This window comes from Sinocyclocheilus grahami, unplaced genomic scaffold (genome assembly GCF_001515645.1).
Source record: "Sinocyclocheilus grahami isolate Dianchi unplaced genomic scaffold, SAMN03320097.WGS_v1.1 scaffold142.1, whole genome shotgun sequence".
Taxonomy (NCBI): Eukaryota; Metazoa; Chordata; class Actinopteri; order Cypriniformes; family Cyprinidae; genus Sinocyclocheilus; species Sinocyclocheilus grahami.
Window position 1 is genome coordinate 305,626 of NW_015505321.1, and position 22,478 is coordinate 328,103.

Below are 22,478 nucleotides of genomic sequence, written 5' to 3' on the forward strand. Positions count from 1 at the left end.
ATTTGTTCAAAAACGTGGATTCATTCAGTAACGAAACACCGCTGTGTGCTGCACAGACACAAAACAGCTCTGCTGTGGCTTTGACTGGAACTACATTCATCAGCGAAATTGAGCAAAAACAGTCAATATTGTGTCTAAAACGTAAGTGACTTAATTTTAACTTCTTGTTTATTGAACTACTATTGTATAAAATCACACTGCAGTCGTGTTCAATCGGTGCATCTCTAACATTAAGTGCTACATCTAGGTTTGTGCAAAGTCACTGAATAAGAGTCAATGTCAGGTTCTGGTGCTCTTGTTCCCGTGTCTGGTCTCTGGACGTCCCTGATGGATCGCTGTCACTGCTTTGTCCTTTTGATGAATTTCAGTCTTTTCACCTCCACATCTGTTACCCACCGTCTCCTCAGACCTCGCATTTGATTTTCTTCTCACCGCGGTACAGCACACACATTTCACCGCAGAGGACAGACGTGTGTGTGTGTGTGTGTGTGCGTGTGTGTGCGTGCGTTAACCCACTTTCTTCACAGAGAACGACACGGACATTAGGAATGAAACTGACCTGCAGAGCGTCGTCTTCTTTGAGCAGCTCTTTCTGGGGGAACAGGTCCCGGGCCTGAATGTACTCCAGGCTGGGCGGCCCCTCCTCACCCTGAAAACACACACGCTATTACATATCAACCTCAGAAAACAAACTCTTCCAACTCACAACTCTGACTGGACGAGCTGTATTTGAATTTGACCTTTGACCGAATGCCAGCGGAATTCTAAAGTGCCTGTCAATGGAATGTTCTGTTGCTTGGCACCTGTAAACAAATTTGCTCTGGCCAAATTCTAAAGCATGTTTATTTATTTTTTTAAAGACAAGTATCACCATTACAGCTTTTCTTATTTACATGATCAAAATCATTAGTTATTAGTGATGTATGATGAAGTTATTTAAGAATTTTAAGGAGTAAATATGCCTTTATACACTGACATTCAGAAACTGCTATTCAATTTCAAATATTTTGGGAGGTTATGAGTCATTTACACTACTATCTGTAATAAGTCACTGATTAAACAACCTCTATAGAGCAAGATTTAAAAAAATCCCAAAAAATAATTTTAATATTGTATTTAATAACACAATGTAATAAAATGTAATGATTAAAATTATATAAAACTAAAAAAGCTCAAAACAAACATTAAAATAAAATATAAAAATAAACTAAACAAATAATTTGTATTATTGTTTGGTTTATTTTATATTAATTTATTTTAATATTTATTTGTTTTATTTTATTATTTTTTTAATTATTTTTGTTAATTAAATGTGAAATTTTGAAGTAGAAGTAGACAGTAAGTAACATCGTCTTATATGAAAAATCTGAAGTCACAGCTAAAATCCTAAATAAAAAAATACAATCCCATGATGCACTGCAACAAGCTCCAAAAATATCCAAAATGGCAAAATATCTACAATTCAATTAATGCTGAAAAGTATTAAATCTAGTTAAACGTGGTTATCTGACCCAATATTTATGCATTATGTTATTCATTTAGATGTCATTTAAACACGTCTGTGTCTTTCCTCATGCACACGGATCAATGATGGAAACGTGTCTCCCATCTGCTGTCATTTCCAGCAGTGACGTAACGGTTCTGCTTCAGTCACAAACTACAATCAGTCAGAGAGACTCATGACTGACAAACAAACGAACGAACAATTAGCAAGAGACATCAGAGAATGTGGTGCTGAATTATTATTCAATAATTATTAGAATTAGAAAAAAAATGTAAATAATTTAAAATACTGTGTGTGCGCGCGAGTGTGTATATATATATATATATATATATATATATAATAGTGGTTCAACGGATCACAAATCTCACGGTTCGGATCACATTACAGTTTCTGACCAACGGATCGGACCATTTTTCGGATCAGCAAGAAAATAAAAATATTTCAATTTAACTTGCTTTCCATTTATTACGTAAAGCGAAGTACTTCTTTGATACCACAGCAAATACGACTAGATTAACTAAGAAAGTTTAAACATGATTAAAGACACAAGAGAACAGCCAGTAAAAATAAGAACAAATACACAAATTACAAGTAAATAAACAGAATATGTTACAAATAAAATAAGGTTGGTAGTATTCAAATACAGAAATGTAATAATTAAGGAAAATAACACTGCATAGTGTTCACTGTATAAATTAAACAGTTTTTTTTTAATCACAGCCGTTTTGTCGTTTGATGATCATTAATGACAGCAGCAGTATTTATAGGCCGCTGTCCCTTTAAGACCTGATGCACGGATCCGATATAATACGCATCACATTCAATTTCTTTCGTAGCTGTTTTCATTCACTTGAGACATAACTGACTGCGTTTACCTGAATGCTATATTTATACTACAATACTATTATTTTATAAACTTTTTTTGATAATATTATTACACAATAATATTTGTCTTTATTTTCAAATGTTAAACCATCAAGAGTTTATTTGGACAGAAAACAGCCTATGACTGCAGGCCAAAAATAAATCAACAAGACTATAATATAAAATATAAAATTATCATTATTATTTTACAATTAAGAAATTACTATTGAAAAAGAGAACAATGAAATAACATTGCAAAATAATTTTGTTTTGCATAATTACAGTACTAATATTTAATCTTAATGTTTTCATTTCCACTTTTATTTCGGCAGAAAACTGCAGTGAGCCCTAAAAGCATCTCCTTTGTTGCCAATGGGTTTATAAATGCTTCTCATTACAAAATAGTTACATTATTGTTATGAAACACTGGACCGTGTGTTTAGACTAAAGCAGCTCATTTTCACTGTAGGACCGAGTTTCCGGTGCGGCAGAAACGTCTGATCGGCTACGTGTTCACAGGCGTCACGTAGTGGATTAAACATTGATCTGAAGCGACCTTGAGCCGCCGTTCACATCACAGGACGAGGTGAAAGACCTTCGCCTGGCATCAGACACGAGTGAAGAAATCAACCACACCACCGGATGAGAACGCCAGAGCCAGAGCCCACACAGAGAAAAGCTCTCGAATGTATACTCTACAGCATGCAACAAGAGTTTTATGTTTTCAGAAGAAACTGGGAGAGGTTCAGACGTCTGAAGACCTTGCTCTGAACTCGGCACAGGTTGATGATTGAGAAAAGCGGAAGGTTAAACATTACGATTAAAAACCCTGAACATCAGTGAAAAACTTGCTCTCACACACACACACACACACACACACAAACAAACAAACAAACAAACACATACACAAACACACACACACGCATACACAAACACGCACACACACACGCATACACAAACACACACACAAACAAACGCACACACAAACAAACAAACACACACACAACCAAACAAACAAACACGCACACAACCAAACAAACAAACACGCACACATACACAAACACGCACACACACAAACAAACAAACATGCACACATACACAAACACGCACACACAAACAAACAAACATGCACACATACACAAACACGCACACACACAAACAAACAAACACGCACACAACCAAACAAACAAACACGCACACATACACAAACAGGCACACACACAAACAAACACGCACACAAACACACACACACAAACAAACAAACAAACCAACACACACAAACACGCACACACAAACAAATAAACAAAAACAGCGATGATTATTATAAAAATACTTTAAAGTTCAAGTCTGTGTCTGAAAAGGGATTGTTCACCCAAAATGAGCAAGCTGCATTGAATTGTGTGAAATTCTTAAGTAGAAAGACTGAAATTGTATTTTCTTGTAAAATGTACCCCAATAAACTTTATTTACATTGTTTTTAACACTATAGTAGTGAAGCACTATTACTCAAAGACTTTACTGTCTGATCATGTTGTACCTTGTTGCTAAATTATTGCAATCAGTAGGGAAGAGACAAAGAGCGAATTACCCAGACACACACAGTCTCGTGGTCACACTCAGAGAGAGAGTGTGTGTGTGTGTGTGTGTGAGAGTGTGTGAGTGTGTGAGAGTGAGAGAGTGTGTGTGTGTGTGTGTGTGTGTCCAAGACTCTCTAACCTGTCTGACACAATAGCAGAGCCATCACACACACACACACACACACACACACACACACACACACTCCAGATGTTTACAAAACACACAACTGAGAGACTGACCGGACAGATTCAATCAGGCCTGTAAACATCACACACAACTATTTTAGTGACCAGTTCTTAAAATCTTAACATTTGGTCACCCATATCTTGAGTATTTGGATACATACTTGGATTTACTATAAAATCGACAGGGAGCATTTGACATAAGTTGATATGCAACATCATAATTGCTGAAATAAACGGCATTTTATGAGATTTTCGGACACCAAAAACACAATGTAAGTATCGCTTTAGAGTAAAACAATCTCTGTTGCTCACCAAGGCTGCATTTATTTGATCAAAAATACAGTAAAAACAGTGAAATATTATTACAATTTAAAATAGCTGTTTTCTATGTGAATGTATTTCAAACTGTAATTTATTTCTGTGATGTGCAGCTGTATTTTCAGCATCATTCCTCCAGTCTTCAGTGTCACATGATCTTCAGAAATCAGTATAATATGCTGATCTGCTGCTCGAGAAACATTTCTGATTATTATCAATGTTGAAAACAGTTGTGCTGCCCAATATTTTTGTGGAAATTGTGATGTAATGTCTCTTTTGATCAACTTAATGCATCCTTGCTGAATTAAGCATTTATTTATTTAAAATAAAGCGTCCTGTCATCAGGCCGTGTGTTTCGGCATGTGTGTCCGTCACAGATGAACAAAGTGACAATAGATGCCAACACCTGTCAGACACACATGACAGAAGAACGCGTGAGTGACGAGACAGAGGAAGACTCTTCAGAGGACAAACTACAGCACAAATCATGATTTAACACAACTTCAACTACTACAGCGTCAGAAGGTTACAAACTAACAACAAACAATCTACAAAGATTTAAAATGCATCATGATTTTATATCATCTTTGCCAAGTAAACAAGGCAGAGGTCAGCCTCTTTTTTTCATTTTCCTGAAGTGATACTTTGCTAATAAATACTAGATAATCCTCATATTCATGTTTCACGTCGCTTGTAAACTTTTTGAAAATCTCATGTCATTGTGATGCTATGGTGAACTTTATAATTCAATTTTAAAAAGTGTAGAGTATTTAAAGTGTAGTATTATTTAAAAGCAAGCTTTGAACAAAGCTTTGCATGTTTTATTAAAATGTTTAGATGTGAAACAAATAAATATCAGTTATGCATATCGGTTATCGGGCACATAAACATGCAAATAATCGGCATCAATTATAAAAAAAATCAATATTGGGCCATTTATACCAAACACTCCAGCAGAAACAGCAAATAGAAATATAATATCATTAAATATTGATTCTGCATATCAGTTATTGGGCAGATAAGCATGCAAATAATCTGTAATGGTTACATTTTTTAAATATTTTATTGTTTTTATGCTTAAACCCTTTTTCGTCTTTGACCCATGTTTTAATATTAATTAATGGACCTGAGCTGAGTTGTATTTGTATTAATATGTAACCAAAGTTACATACATAAAAGATTTTGATATTGAAGATATTGCTCAATATTAATGAATAATTAATGCATCAACTAATAATTATATAATAACTATAACTAATTGTCGTTGTTATTATTGGTAATATTAATAATATAATTGAAATTGTAATATTACGTATAGACAAGACAAGAGCAATAAGTTACAGAGTAGAAATGAAGGGAGAGAGAGAGGGGCGCTAGATTTAAGATCAATCTTTCTGATGGGCTTGAGTTTAATCAATCAATCACTCAGTGAACCCACGAGCAATTCATCACATTCTCCATCCTCAACATACATCTGTGCTCTTTCAATCAGCCGATGGATCGCTTCTGCTGCGTTTGCATTCTAGCTGGTTAAAGACGGAGACATTAACGAGGGGAGATTTTGCTCTCCTAACGAGGATCGGCTGCAGATGCGCTATAAAAAGCTCCGAGTGACAGAGATCTTCAAACGGCACACAGACACACCAATGACTCCTTAAGCAAGATACATGACAGAAATAGGACAGGAACGAGGCCAAGACGCAAGAAGATCCCAAACATACGAAAAGTGACGACAAAAGTAGAACGTAAGAAACAGCGAGGCTAGAAACGTTCTAACAACGCAAAACAAACATTCAGCCAACGCTTCTCTAGAATGCAGGGCAAACCAGTGTTTTTGTTAACGAAAACTAAACTATTAAAATTATTTTTGGAAACTGAAAACAAGCTGGAAAAATATATAAATATTAGATTTTAAAACTTTTCTAATAATGAGAAATATTTATTTGGCAAGTAACTAAAATAAGTAAGTTTAGGATTAAGTACTGAAAAAAAAATTTAAGCTACACAGGAATAAAACAAATAGAATATATAGAAAAAAATAGAATAAAACTAAATACACAAATTAAAATAAAAACCACAAATATAAAAATAACATCTTATTCTTAGATTTTTTTTTTACATTTAAATTATTAAAATCTTAAAAGTAATAAATAGTAGTAGTATATAAATACTGATTTAAAAAATGTGACAAAAATACGCTAAAAACTCAAGTTTATTAATTTTTTTCAGGGAATTTAAATTATTTCTTTTTTATTTAATTTATTAATATATTAGCAGTACTTCATGTGTAATTAAGTTATTAAATTAAATTAATTTAATAATTTAATTTTAAATGAATAATTTAATAAGTACTTTATAAAAAATTTTATATGCATAAAGTACATTTTAGGCACAAAAACCATGCTAAAACCATATTTATTTATTTTCAGATAATTTAATTAATTTTATTTATTAATATATATATGAATTAATTAAATTCATTAATAATAATTTATGCATTTAGCAGACACTTTTATCCAAAGTGACTTACAGTGCATTTAGGCTATACATTTTTTACCAGTATGAACAATGAACAGCAGTTAATAAAAAATTAGGGTAAATTATGAAGTACACCGTAATGAAAATCATGCAAAACATGTGAAATCAGGATTTTGAAGCACGAAGCATTTACCTATATGCATAAAGTACATTTTATACACAAAATGAATATACTGTATATTGACAGTAGTCAGTAAAAAAAAGAAAGAAGCTGAAGAGCCATCAGAAGAGCATCTCTCAGAGCCCATCCCTGCTGTGAGGCGTCACCTTTGGGCAGTTTACAGGAAACACAATGTTCTCGTGTCAAAAGATGCTTTATGAGGTCAGCTGACCCTCAGACCAATTATCTTGTCACTTCGAGACAGCGGCACGAAAAATGTCCTGTCGCAGGCTTGGAGTCTCTGGGAACACGGTGATTGAGGACGCTGCGGTTTTTGCCTCGTCACGCTCGATTCCCTCCCCTCTATCCCACACTTTACCTCATTTGTTTGTCGCCGGTGAGAGAACAGCATGCGCTCGAAATAGAGTACCACAAGACCAAGCACTGAGTCTGCACTCGCTAATGCATTAACAACACGCTCCACAGCATCAGATTCACCCACAACGGCTTCCTTTTTAAATAAACCATGAGAAATATTTGACCATTCAGTTTAAGTACTAAAATAAAATAAAAAAACTATTTAGAAAAACAATAGAAATGACAAAAGCACACAACATTATTCAAATTAAAATAGAAATAAAAAATTTAAAATGCATAAAAATAATTAAAAAAACACAATTAGAACTTAATAAATATAAACTAAATAAATATTAGATGAAAGAAATAATGAAAAAAAATAAATAAATAAAGCTTTATAGAAAAAAAAGACAAAAACACATGACCAAGCACTGAGTCTGCACTCGCTAATGCATTAACAACACGCTCCACAGCATCAGATTCACCCACAACGGCTTCCTTTTTAAATAAACCATGAGAAATATTTGACCATTCAGTTTAAGTACTAAAATAAAATAAAAAACTATTTAGAAAAACAATAGAAATGACAAAAGCACACAACATTATTCAAATTAAAATAGAAATAAAAAATTTAAAATGCATAAAAATAATTAAAAAACACAATTAGAACTTAATAAATATAAACTAAATAAATATTAGATGAAAGAAATAATGAAAAAAAATAAATAAATAAAGCTTTATAGAAAAAAAAGACAAAAACACATAAGTAAAAAAATTATAATAATAATTTTCAGTCATTTAAGTAAAGCCTAAACAATAAATATATATTAAATGAAAAACAAAACATTAAATCAGCAATGTATATAAAACAATAAAAATGCAAAAGCACATAAAAAGACTAAAACTAAAATAAAACTCTATAGAAAATAATTTAAAAAATGCAAAAGCAAGTAAGCAGAACCAAAAAAAAAAGGAAAATTAAATGAGGCTGAAATAAAATATAAATAGATAAAAAAAAACTTTTAATAATAAACAAAACTAATTAGAAATGTATATAAAATAAAAGCAAAAGCAAAATAAATTAAAACGTGTGAATGACGAATATAATTAGGGAAATTATAAAAATAAAAGCTAACTCAAAATATTAAGAAAAACTACAAAAGTATATAAATAATACTCAAATGTCACTTGGTTATTTTCTTTCATATGCCATTACATACTCTCCAGCTCTAGCTCTCTATTTGTGCTACAGGTCGGCCACGGGAGGACAAGAACATGAATTAAATCATTCTAAGAGCTTTTGGGACAGGACAGCTATCGGTTTAATTTAAAACAATCATCATCTACTGTAATCCAGCGGGAAGCGCATGAGTTAGATTGACTAGAGATTATTACAGCGATTCAGATTAAAACACATCCAGACACGCATTCGTCTTGTTTCCATGGATACCGCAGGACTTCCGTCTCCGGGTTACTCTTACCTCATATTCGTATACACACAATTTTCTTTTTTTCGTCTGGGTTAACAGATTATTGAACAGTGCAAACTCAAGTCAGGAGAGCATATGCTGTGGATGCCTAGGCGTCAGATTGATTTGATTTGATTGATTTCATTCATTTCAATAGTTTCATTTTCTTCAGATGGGATGGGAGTACAAAAAGATCCATAATGGGTGTAGCAGGCAGCACAACAAGAAATGTAGCTACAGTATTCAACAAAATAACCATTAAAATGGTTATTTTGAAAAAATAATGGAATCTGAGGGTGCAAAAAAATCTAAATATTGAGAAAATCATCTTTAAAGTTGTTCAAATGAAGTTCTTAGCAATGCATATTACTAATCAAACATTATGTTTTGATATATTTACGGTAAGAAATGTACAAAATATCTTAATGGGACATGATCTTTACTTAATATCCTAATGATTTTTGGCATAAAAGAAAAATGTATAATTGTGACCCATACAATGTATTGTTGGCTATTGCTACAAATATCCCCCAGCGACTTAACACTGCTCTTGTGCTGCAGGGACACACACATACTTTTGCAATTACTTCAGCAAAAAGCTAAAATTTACCCAACCACCTCAGGAGCAAAAAAATCCATGCATTTAAGCACTATTACATATTTATTATATATAAAATTATTAATTTATTATTATTATTATTAAAAATATTATGACTAAATAAGGAATAAGATGTGACCAAAAAAATAGAGTAAAAACCCATATTTATTTATTTTTCAGGGAATTTATTTCTTTTTTAATTTGATTATGGCTTACAGCATTTTTTACTGTAAATTTAAGTTTTCATTTAGCTGAACACCAAAACCAAAAACTAAGCTTTTTTATAATCAATTAATCAATCATTTGTATTTAATAAATCAACACTCGTTTATGAACTTGTATATGTCTTCACATCAACTTTTTAATAATATAATTATGTTTCTACTACAATTTGTTGACATTCATACATAAACAGCGTCTGTAATAAAAATTAGATCTATTCAAACATATGTAGTAGTTTATAAAATTTTCGCTTGGTGAAATTTTAATGCATCGGTAAGTAAAGCCGAGAAACCATCTCCGAAAGCTCAGAGAGGAGAACAGAGGCACGAGGAGGAAGAGAGATGAAGAACAAATGCTTGGGAGTGGATGGGAGTCGCTCTCTCTCTCGCTGCTACTGAATATTTCATTTGAAAAGATCAACCGCGGCAGCAGAGCCCAGCGCTGACGAGAACATGCGTGAAACACAGGCGTATGTGGGGCGCTCGTGTATCATGATGAAGACCAGCTCATCGCAAATCAAACTCGATCCGCACGAGATCTCCGCATCACACGCATCCACACGAGATCCTGCCACAAACCACAGTCCAAAACATGCCCATCAAAGTACATCAGTTTAATCCATTATCAGCCTGCATTAGACTAATCAACTAGATTACATGCTGGAATAAGAGTTTACTGTGATTATTAAATCCATTTAATCGTTTACAAAGCATCTATTATTATACTGATGTCCACTTTGTGTGCCAACAACACTGCCTAAACAGAGGAAAAAAGTGAATAGATTAACTATTTTCTTGGCCTTATTGCTTTACTTGGTGACATTTCACTATAGCGATATATATATATATAAACCGCTATATTCTTGGAGTAATATTTGATTTTACATTTTCTGTTTTCACTTTAATTCCAGTAATTTTGTTGCATGCTTTGTCATTTATTATATTTAGTTTTTTATATTTAGTTTTTATTATATTTTATATTTTAGTACTTCAACCCTAACCCAAAAATAAATGTCAGTAATTTTGTTGCATGCTTTGTCATTTATTATATTTTGTTTTTATTATATTTTATATTTTAGTACTTTAACCCCAACCAAAAAATAAATTTCAGTAATTTTGTTGCATGCTTTGTCATATATTATATTTTATTTTTTATATTTTGTTTTTATTATATTTTAAATTGTAGTACTTTAACCCTAACCAAAAAATAAATAAATATTGCATAAATAAATGTGTATAAACCTTGCATATAAAAATAAAAAAAATGAAGTCTCCGTTGTTTATTAACTCACTAAACACACAAGTGTATGCAAATCTAACTCGGTAAATAGTATGTACAATTGATTAATTATGACTGTGCTCTAGTTGAGAGTTATGCATGAGAGAGATTCACATCCAGATAACCTGTGAGTGACAAGGAAACGATTTCTTTCACATAACGCTGAGGAAACGCTTTCAGACTGCAGGTGTGTTCATCACGACTCTCCATCTGCCGCGGGCTTCACAGCGGCTCATCCACGACCGCGGCGAGAGCGATGAGACGACACAGCTGTGTGCTCACACACACACACTCAGCTCTCCACATATAACTCCAGCATGCCGGGAAAACACATGCATCAACAGCACAGAGCTCATCATCATCACTGCTTCATCACGTCACCGCATGGAAAAATCATTCTTCATTCAATAAGAGCCTTTCACTGCTCTCACGGAGAACAAAACCCTCAGAGCAGGAGCAAATTCAAACACACTTCAGTCTAATGCAGGTGTATGAGATATGACAAATATCTTACATCACGCATGAGTGACCGAGCAACTGTAAATCTCATAGCATGTTATATTTATATTAATGTGATTTTTATAGCCATTTTAGGATGGAATTTTATAATTCAACAATTACTTTTAGTTTTAGCTCATTAAATATAATTTTTTTAATAATTATATTTACTGGAAAATTGACAAAATGCTTTACATACTAAAAACCAAACAAATCCACCACGTGCTATTTTTATAGTTATTTATATTATTTTTATAGTTATTTTGTAATAGTTTATAAAATATAACTTTATTGTTGATGGAAATGGGACAAAAAAAAAACATTGTAAATACTTTACATGCTAAATATCCATCATGCATTTTATTTTTATAGTTATGCTATTTTTATATTTATTTTAAAACGGTACAATATTCTATAATTCTTATTTATTTTTTTCTGGAAATTCAACACATGAAATGCTTCACGTATTAAAAACCCAACACATTACTTTTATAGTTGTTTGTTATTTTTATAGATATTTTATACTAGTTATAAAATATAACTTTAAAATCAATATTTTTCCTGGAAATTTGACAAATAGGATGCTTTATTTACTAAATGTCCATGTGGAAGTGCCTATTTTTACATTTTCCAGTTAATTATTTGTTTTGGGACAAACAACAGTCCGGTACAGTTTGGGACACGTCCCGCTTCATCGACACTCTCAAATATAAATAAACCTTACCTAGAAATAAAGTCATCCTCATGCTTCGAGTCATAAATTAATCTATTACTTTTCCTACATAACTTTTAATAACAAACAGTTGTAAAATATCTATTTAGAAGTCTTAGACCTTTTTTCAACGACATATAGTTTGTCATGATTAGATTAGGATTTAATTGTAATATAGTGAAGTAAACTTAGGCGTCCCGGTGGTGGGACGGTGACGGTGTTGCTGCTGATGCTTTTTATAAATGATTTTATTTTTGTTTTGTTTTGTATGCAAGGAGGGAGTGATTGTTCTAAATAACATGGTTTGTTCAGTTCAGTGGTGTTGTAATCATTGTGTCAAAAACAAAAGTTTAACAACAAATAAATATCGGTTCTGCATATCGGTTATCGGGCACATAAACATGCAAATAATTGGTACTAAAAAAAAATGTAAAATTCAATATCGGTCGATCACTACTATCCATAAATTTGAAAAGTGCCACACTAATGCATGACATCAACTGCCCACAATCCTTTACGAACATATATTCCTGATGGACCAATCAGACAACAACAAGGTCACCGTCAAGACCTTCTGACTATAAACACCAAACACGCAAAACACGTCCTCGTTAACATCAGAAGTGCTGAGTGAGCAGCTGAGACTGCCGTTCACATCAATCCGCATTACATCCCCACTCTATAAACAACACACGCTACACTACAACTAAAGAGATCAACACCAAATCACAACAACACAGAGACACAGAAAACAACACAGTAAATATGGGAAACAGACCAAAAACTAACACAACACAATGTCCCATTATTATTATTATCATCATTAATAACACTTGCCATTATTATACTACATAATAAATAAAAACAACAATTTATTTCTTATTATACTTATACTTTATTATTATTAATATTATACTAATAACAACATAATAATAAAATGATTATAACAATATCATAATTTTCTTTATCACGATTATTACATATTATTAATAGGCAAAACAATGCACACAGTAAGATTAATAATATTTCTATTATCAATAATATCATAATTATAAGCATAATATTATACTATTATAATATACAATTGATCATTTATTTTCATTGCATTTTATTTTCTATTTCTATTTTAGTATTCTTATTGTTATTTTGTATCTTAAGTTATATAATAATAATTCTTATTCTTATTATTGTTGTTGTTATTGTAATTATTTAGCATAATTTTAATACTATTATAATGTAACAATAATAATGATTGTAACAATTACAATATTTTCCATATATTTAACATTACTATTATTTACTAAAATACTATTCTACTATAATAACAATAATAATGAGCATAGTATACTACTATAATACAATATTATTATAAAAAATTCAGTTTTTATTAGGTTTACGTTTTTACTATTATTTTTTATATTATGCTAAATAATAATAATAATAAATTATTATTAATAATATTGCACTACAATATACTATAATACTAAAAAATAGCAACTTTTTGTTATCTTCTTACAAAGATTTCAAACTATCAGAACAGAGACAATCTATAAAAAAAAAATATTAAAATATTCCAAATCTGACTCTTCTGAACTTCTCTCCTGCCGTTTGCTCATATATTCCCGGTCGAGCATCTGAGGTGAGTTTCTTTATGACAAACACCATCCCTCTCCTCACTCTCGCTTTCTCTGTAAAAACAGCACTTCTGTAATTCACACACACATCTGTACGGTCACGTTCCGTCAATTACTTAACCCACAGCTGCAGCGTTCTCTCTCTCAAACACACACACACACACACTTACGAAGCAGTTGAGCATTGAGCAGGAGGTGCGGTTGGTCCGGCTCATGGCGCGGCTGCCCAGGAGACAAAACCAGCCGGCAAAACCATCCTTCCCTCGGCCGAGACCAGCGTGTGTTTCACCTCACACACACACACACACACACACACACACACACAGATCCGACGCACAATTCCCTGCGCTTCCTGTCGCTCCGAATATTCCAGAAGAAAGACGGAGTGGCTGGAGAAAGCAGGACAAGACAGACAGGTTCACTGGCGTCACAGAGCTCAGCGATGGAGAGATGGACAGAGAGAGAGAGAGAGAGAGCATTAGACGAGGTATTGCCTGATGCTAAGCTCCACCCTCGAGCACTGCATCCCCTCACGTGCATGCTCTCTCTCTCTCTCGCTCGTTATTCCTGCGTTCACCCTTCACCGAGATCTCATCCGTGCCAGCCTGCAACCTCAGCAAGATGCCAGCGCTGCACATATCACTCTGAAAGGAATGAGACGGGAAATAAAGACAACAAACACGGCTTTCTACTGCATCAGGATAACCAGCTGCACATAACGATGAACGAACGAGCCACAATGCAGAACAGGGTTATTATAGTTACCTAAAATTAAAACCATAATAAAATAAAATAAAATAAATGTTAACTGAAATAAAAAAATTACATTTAAAAATACATATTTCAGCTATTTGCCAAAGCAACAATTCTTATTTTAATTTGGTTTACCTTGATGTACTAAAATAAATAAAAAATTATGTAGCCTATTAAAAAGGACAAAAAGCAACAAAATAACAAACTTTAAATAAAAATGTAAATGAAAACAAAATATGATGCAAAATATGAATAAAAACTGGAATAGTATCTTAATGATACTAAAATAGGATTGACTCATTCCATGTAAACATACATCTTAATATATTAAATAAAATATTGAACTAAAATAAAATAAAAACAAGAAATATATAAAAATGGAACTCGAAATAATTTCTAAAAACTACAAAACTGGCCTACTAAAATTACAAAAAAACAAACACAAACTTACACACACAAATAATGCATGTATTTATATTATTTATTTGCTACATACAGTTGTGTACTTATATTTATGTATTCATTTTTATGAACATTCATAAAATATTCTATCGTATCATATTTTTACATTTACGCATTTGGCAGACACTTTTATCCTTTGACTATAATGCATACTTTTTAATCAGTTTAATCAGGAATCAAACCCATGACCTTGAGCTACAGCTATTTACATTTTAAAACGAATCTATTTTTTAAATATTCATGTTTTATTTAAAAATGGATATTAGCTTATTTCCTCAATTCAATTATTTTCTCAATGCATCAAATTTAAAAATGCATATATATATATATATATATATAGTTAAATCACGTGCTCATCAGGCTAATGTTTCCTTCGCTGTGAGTTCTGCCTGCTGAAGCGCTGTGATGCTGCATGGCTGCAGTGGGGGGGGACGCATCAGCGCGCTTCAGTCACGACGGGCGAGAGACACTGAGAGAGAGAGAGAGAGAGAGAGAGAGAGAGAGAGAGAGAGGGGATCCGCAGCGGCTCCAGTGACACAGCATTCTTCAGCATCTCCTCCCTCCCTCGCCGACTCCATTGTAACCTACTGAGACACTCGTTCTGCAGTTTCCCAGCATGCATCGCTGTCTGCACTAAAGGACGTGCTGTACCTCGCTGTGCATCTCTAGGAGACACTCCACAGCGCTCCGAGCGTGAAGAACGTGCCACGATGTGCCTCTTCTCCACCGTGACGTCATTCCCAGCATGCACAACATTTCATGTCCACCTCACCCCAATGTTTCATGTCGTCATATACCGAATACAATTTTACATTCACACTTTCAACCACATGGAAAAAGCACAATTGTTGTTTTTCTACCATTGTGCCATCTTAAAGTCAGCAAAAGGGTACATTTTAAACTAATTTCCCACTTTTAATCTTCTAAACATGACATACATTCTTAGGTTATTTTTACTTGATTTTATTCTCTTATGTATTCGTTTTGTTTTATAATTCTCTTCATTTTCTGTACTGAGGTCACAGTTCAAACAGTTCTGCAAATATACTGAAGATATTTTTAGATTTTTACATTTTAAGGACAGTTTTTAGTTGATTTTTATTGAGAAGCATGCTCAATGTAAAATAAAATATCACATAAAACACGTTTGTTCAAAAAAATCATGAATTGTTTTAATTCATGACCTAAATACGAAATACTTCAAGCGCAAAAGCATATTTATTTTCTGAACTCAGGTCAGCTCAATTGTTCTACACAGCCTTTTTATATATATTTTAGGATAGACTTGATTTTACTTTAATTTTATTATCTTAATGTTCTCAGTTTTTATTTTAAGAAATCTTGCTTTAAAAGGTATATAAAAAGTTATTTAACATTTTTTTTTTTTTTAAATACAATTATTAAATTTATGTCTTTCTTCCTTCCCCCCCCCCTTTCTTTGATTTAAATATTAAAGCAAAAATGCTTCTTATGAATATTGTTTTAATTCATAAATATGAAATAAGAAATGCTTCCTAGACTACAACAAAAGCAGATTTATTTTCTGAACTCAGGTCACAGAGTTTAAATGGTTCTGCAGGTGTTTCACGTATGCATGTCAAAAACAGCAGCTGGTGTAAATGTAATGAATACAGCCCTGTCAATCAGCCACTGCATTACCATCCGACAGAACATGAAGGAGAAGGCTGGGACATTAGTGTGACCGTCTCCCGAACACAGGGAAACTGTGTGTCGTGGCAGACAAGAAGTAGAGACAGAGAGGAAGAGTGAAGCACATGACAATGAATGATTTAAGCTCTTTATCTAAAGTCACGACTCTCTCTCTCTCCTCATACACGCCCAAAATACAGATACACCATCAGTATCTAACTCTGCAACATGTAAAATGAAATATTAATTTTAAAAATAAATGCATTATTTAAATAAAACAAAAACAAAAAATACACATTTAATGTCATTTTAAAACTGTACACTATCTTTTAGAAATTAAATATCATATTATACAAATAAAATCGTTCATAAATACAAACATTTACATTTAAAGGGGTCATGAACTTTTTTTTATTTTATACTATTCTCTGAGGTCTTGCTCTCTTCTCTTTTACAATGTTAACAAGATTTATGCATAAGATTTGCATAAATCTTGACTGGAAAAAGACTGGCTATGAATGTATAAATACTCAGTACATATCAAGTGATCTGTAATAACAGACAAAGCAATAGTGAGACACAGGGCTGTCAAAATGGCTGAAAAACTAAATTCTAATTTTGTACTTCAATATGATCAAATTTCGAATTATATTCTAATATAAAATGCATAATTTCAGTTAGGGTGAAGAAAAGCTTTTGGCTTCTCTCCCGAGGCCACAAGAGGGCGCATCGAGCAAAATATTACTAATGCACGTTTATTCAAAGCATAAGATAACATGACTATCTGTGAAAAAAGAGCATGATGTTTAAAATAATGTTTATAAACCAATTATAATTAAGTTGCTTAAACAACTATAAACAAAACAGCATCATGTATGTATGCATAGTTTAATACAAAGGGCGGAAAGCCAATCACACGGAGTACATTTTTCATTTAAAAACATGAGATGCAGTGGGATGGGGAAAAACCCGCCATAAAGTCTCGAGATATGTTTTTTTTCAAAGTTAAACTTGCATTAATTTTTCATGGCTTTCTAAACATGCGGCTTCTTTTTGTGCGAGATGCGAGTGCAATGGTGATAGATATCCCTCTAGAAAATGTGTGAAATATGCGTTCTGTGTGAACGGCTTGGTTTCAGTTTTGATGTAAACAAGATCTTCTCGGCATTGATGCTCTCTTTTTTCACTATATTTTGATTAAACAAAGCAGCAGCGCCGCATCTAGTGGCTTCAACTGGATAGGCTAACAAAAACATTATAATGCAACGAAAACTTACATCGTCATCGCATCTCGTGCGCCACTGATAAGGCTGCCTCCTTAACACACACCTAAAATTCAAATGCAACATATTTGAAGTCGAATGTGGATTTTTATTTTAAATACGACGAATATTCTGAAAAATTTTTGACAGCCCTAGTGAGACATGATAAAAACAGTTACTCACAGTTGTGTCGAGACATTGCTGTCGAATCCAACAGTCGACACAGCATCGTCTTTTAGTTTCAATCTTTCTGAAAACCCTGTGTGGAATTGTGTCTTGTTTAAAAACAAATCTGTGGTAAAATTAAGCGAACACACGACTGGATTCTTACTGACGCGATCTGGAACTTATTAAAAAATAAAGTTATTTATTTGATCTGCAGAGGCGGGCTTTCATCGCACTATGTCGTCATAAGTGACACATTCCAAAAGCTCATTCTAGCAGCTTGCCTTCAATATAAGCCGTTATTAGATTAAGAAGAAAGTTTGGAGGTCTGAAACTTACAGGATGTTTTTATGGTATGACCCCCAAATGACCCCTTACGTGTCAAAAGATCAAGGCAATTTTGATTTATCAATTCATGACCTCTTTAATACAATGTCAAAAGTGTACGCAGTCTTTTATTAATTAAACATTTTCATTTACATAATATATATAATAATAATATATATAATACTGCGTTCATAGAGAACACGGCAATGTGATTCACTGCAGACGTGGCCTTATGACTCCCAAGACACCTATTTTTTAGAAAAGGAGGACACCCTGCCACAGACTAACCACCCCTTCAGCACAACACACACCTCACGTCTCACACACACACACACGTCGCTCCCCTGAAACCAGCTGTGCACGTCACACAAATGCATGACACAGGGCCATAAAGAAGGAAAGCCTACAACAACACCACAAACAACTCACTCTGTTTAACTGCATGAGCCATCAGAACACATTAGTCTACAGTACACGACCACTGTCATAACCATTCATCAATATACAACAACATCAAACATTGAGTCATGTCCAACACTGGCTAATACATAATGATAAATTAAGTAGACAAGCACCAGATCATTACTGTACTTAATGACGCTACGAGAGCAGAAAGAGAGAAACAAACTATATGTAGAGAAATTTCTATTTTATATATAAACAAATACAAAAACTAAGAAACATAACATTAACATAACATTTTTATTTGCATATATAAAAAAACAATAAAATGTATTTAATTTATAGAATTTATGTAATTATATACACACACACACATATATATATACATATATACATATATATATATATATATATATATATATATATATATATGTAAATAAAGAAATTCTATTAAATTTTAAATTTTTATATTAAGAAATTAAAGACATTTTAAATTATACAAAATGTACACAAATATAGAAAATATAAAAACAAAGAAAAAATATATAATATAATTTTATGGTTTTTATAAAGATATAGTAAATATATACTTCTTGCAATACTTTCTTGAAAACTTTAATTGTTGGCTATTTAACGAACGATTCATGAAGATCTAAATTTGCTGATTTCACTGCAAAGGTCCTTGCACACCGAGTCCGAAATTTTCGTATGCATTTTTTCAGTTTTTTTCGTATTTGTCACCCTTTCCTATCAAAATGCTTGCTACGGATGCGAAAACGCAGAAAATCGAACCTGCTCCGAATTTTTTTATGACGGACGAAAGTTTCGGAGGCAGTGTGTAAACGTGATTAGCACAACGTGAGGTCGAATTTATTTTTCAACGTGCGATAATTTCGGACGTAAAATTCGGACTCCGTGTGCAGAGACCTTAACCGAGTCTTCAAGTGTTTGCCTGAAGCTCCTTGAGCCATAAAACAGCTCAGCCCATTTTTTAGCACTGAAACTGAACCCGTAGATGTTTTTATATGGAGGATGGATACAGGTGAGCTCAGAGCCTGACATCATGCAGGACAGTGTTCGGCCCCACCTTCACACGGCCCATTATTCACAGACAAAAACAAGGTAAAAAGATTCTCATTGTCATCTGTGAGTGAAAGGGAACGAAATATGACCGAACAGGAACAGAATGTGTAAATCGATTGTTTTCTGTGTGTGTGTGTGTGTGTGTGTGTGTGTGAATGAATGTAGAGACACACAGACACACCTGCTGGAAAACTCACCTCTCACAACTGAGCTGAACTAAACTGAACTGCACTGAAGAAGGGCTTTTTCCAAATCTGAACTGAACTTGAAATAAATGACTTTGGAAAAAGATGCAGAATTATAATTCAAATATGCATTTCAAAAATGAAAAAATACAAAAGCACATACAAATGTATTAAAACCTACAATATAATTCGATTTTTTTAAAATCTGAAAATATAAAAAGCCGATTCAAAATATTAATAAAGATTATAATAGTAATAGTAATAATAATAACAACAATAATACTAAAATAACTGATGTGTATTGATGTCCAAAAAATGAGCCAAAAAAGAAGACCAGGTTTACAAGACAAAAAAACAAAACAGAACAACTTTGGTAATTGTGCTGGCCTAGTACATTTTCTAGTCAATAAAACCATCTTCCTGTCAATCCAATTCAAATTATATTCAACTTCCTGTGTGTCATGGCCAATTCAATTCAAACTCACACTGAAAGGAGTGAAATCATAATTAAGAACATTACGAAAATGCCACAATACTGATAATTACGTGAATATTTACAAAAAATATTTGTAGCAATAGTCAACAATATATTGTATTTTTCTTTGATGCCAAAAATCATTAGGATATTAAGTAAAGATCATGTTCCATGAAGACATTTTGTACATTTCCTACTGTAAATATATCAAAACTTAATTTTTGATTAGTAATATGCATTGCTAAGAACTTAATTTAGACCAATTTAAGGGATTTTTTTTTTTGCACCCTCAGATTCCAGATTTTCAAATAGTTGTATCTCAAACCATACATCAATGGAGAGCTTATTTATTCAGCTTTCAGATTGAAAAAAAAATGTACCCTTATGACTGGTTTTGTGGTCCAAGGTCACATATCAGCTCAGATTCTGAATGCATAAGAATGGAAACATGCAAACCACTATTTCTACGACAGAAAACTCTCAGGAGACTGTCGAAACGCTCTTACAACAACAAAAACAGAAGTTGCTTTACCAAATGGAGTCTCAAGAGAACAACCAATAAGAAAAACAGCCCAAATCATCACATTCAGAACATCTTCACAGGAACATTCTGCAGGCACTTTGCTCCCCAGACAATTAAAGACGCTACACAATAAGAGCCGCACTGGGCCGCAACGGGCCAGTGAGAAGCATTGACTGAGTCAACTCGACCAGAACACTGGCCTTCCGTTCCCATCCAATCACACACCAATTACTTATCACAGCGCTTCTGAAAACTAACGTAACTCTTTAAACACCGTTTTCCGCACACAAAATAAATTTCACATGCCACTACAGAACATACTAATAATAACCACCAAAAACAAAAAGTGTATAATGTATAGAGGGGCTTTTAATCATAAACAAGCCTGAAACTTCCAGCTGCTCATTCAGAAAGATAAGAGAGATAATATACACATCTTACGACCATCTAAAACATATTATAACATTAAAAAAACACAATGTAAACATCATCTATTCATCAAAGGCGCCTCATAAGCAATCACACAAGATTCACTAATAGCAAACTGTTAAATGTGCAACAGTGCCATGTTTTGACTTCGAAACGTGCAGAGCTCGCATGCATTTAATTGAATTACAGCCTTTTCAACTTTGTCCAAAAATCTGTACCACTATTTTTTCATCCTCAAATTCAAGACCTCTTAAAAAAATAAAGACTTTTGTTACTCTATTTAAGATTTCGTATGAGCAACTTTAAGACTCTTTAAGGAGATGATAAGATGGTTTCTGTGAAGAGTTTCTGAGCAACTGACCCGGCAGTGGTTGATTTACTCTTACGAGGTTTACGAACGGTGCTGAGGAGGACGAGGCACAGGCTGTGCTTTGTTTATGGAGAGCGCTAAGTGTTTAATGAGTGTCGAGGGACGCGTTCATTTGCTCAGAGCGACTCATCATCATGGAAAACCCACGGCTTCACACTCCGCTGCTCTCACACTCAGTAAAGTGTGAACGATGCTCAAGTCAGCAGCACAAAAAACATGCATTAACTACAAGACGGAATTGTTGGAAAAACTGGTTCTAAAACGGATTATAAAATCATTCTGATCACATGAATCAACCTTCAATTTTAAAGTTGTAGCCATTTAGTTTTGACATTTTTATATTTTACTAATAAATGCACCAGTGTTATTTTAGTATCACATGTATACAATTATAGTTTTTGCTAATATTTTGAAATAGATTGCATTTACTTTTCGATAATATATTTCTATCCGTTTTCACATTAATATTGAAGTTTTTTGTCATTTTTGTTAGGTTTTTCTTTTTTTTTTTATGTCTATATACTTTTTATTTAATTT

At 33.0% G+C, this 22,478-nt stretch overlaps 1 long non-coding RNA gene across 1 annotated transcript in view; it reads right to left on the reverse strand.

Moving 5' to 3' along the window:
- Positions 1-562: 562 nt before the first annotated feature.
- Positions 563-22,478, reverse strand: part of LOC107591463 (uncharacterized) — a 34,567-nt gene continuing 12,651 nt past the window's right edge. Inside the window, exon 3 of the long non-coding RNA XR_001609876.1 lies at positions 563-649. This is a non-coding gene — a long non-coding RNA (uncharacterized lncRNA). The remainder of the gene's footprint in view (positions 650-22,478) is intronic.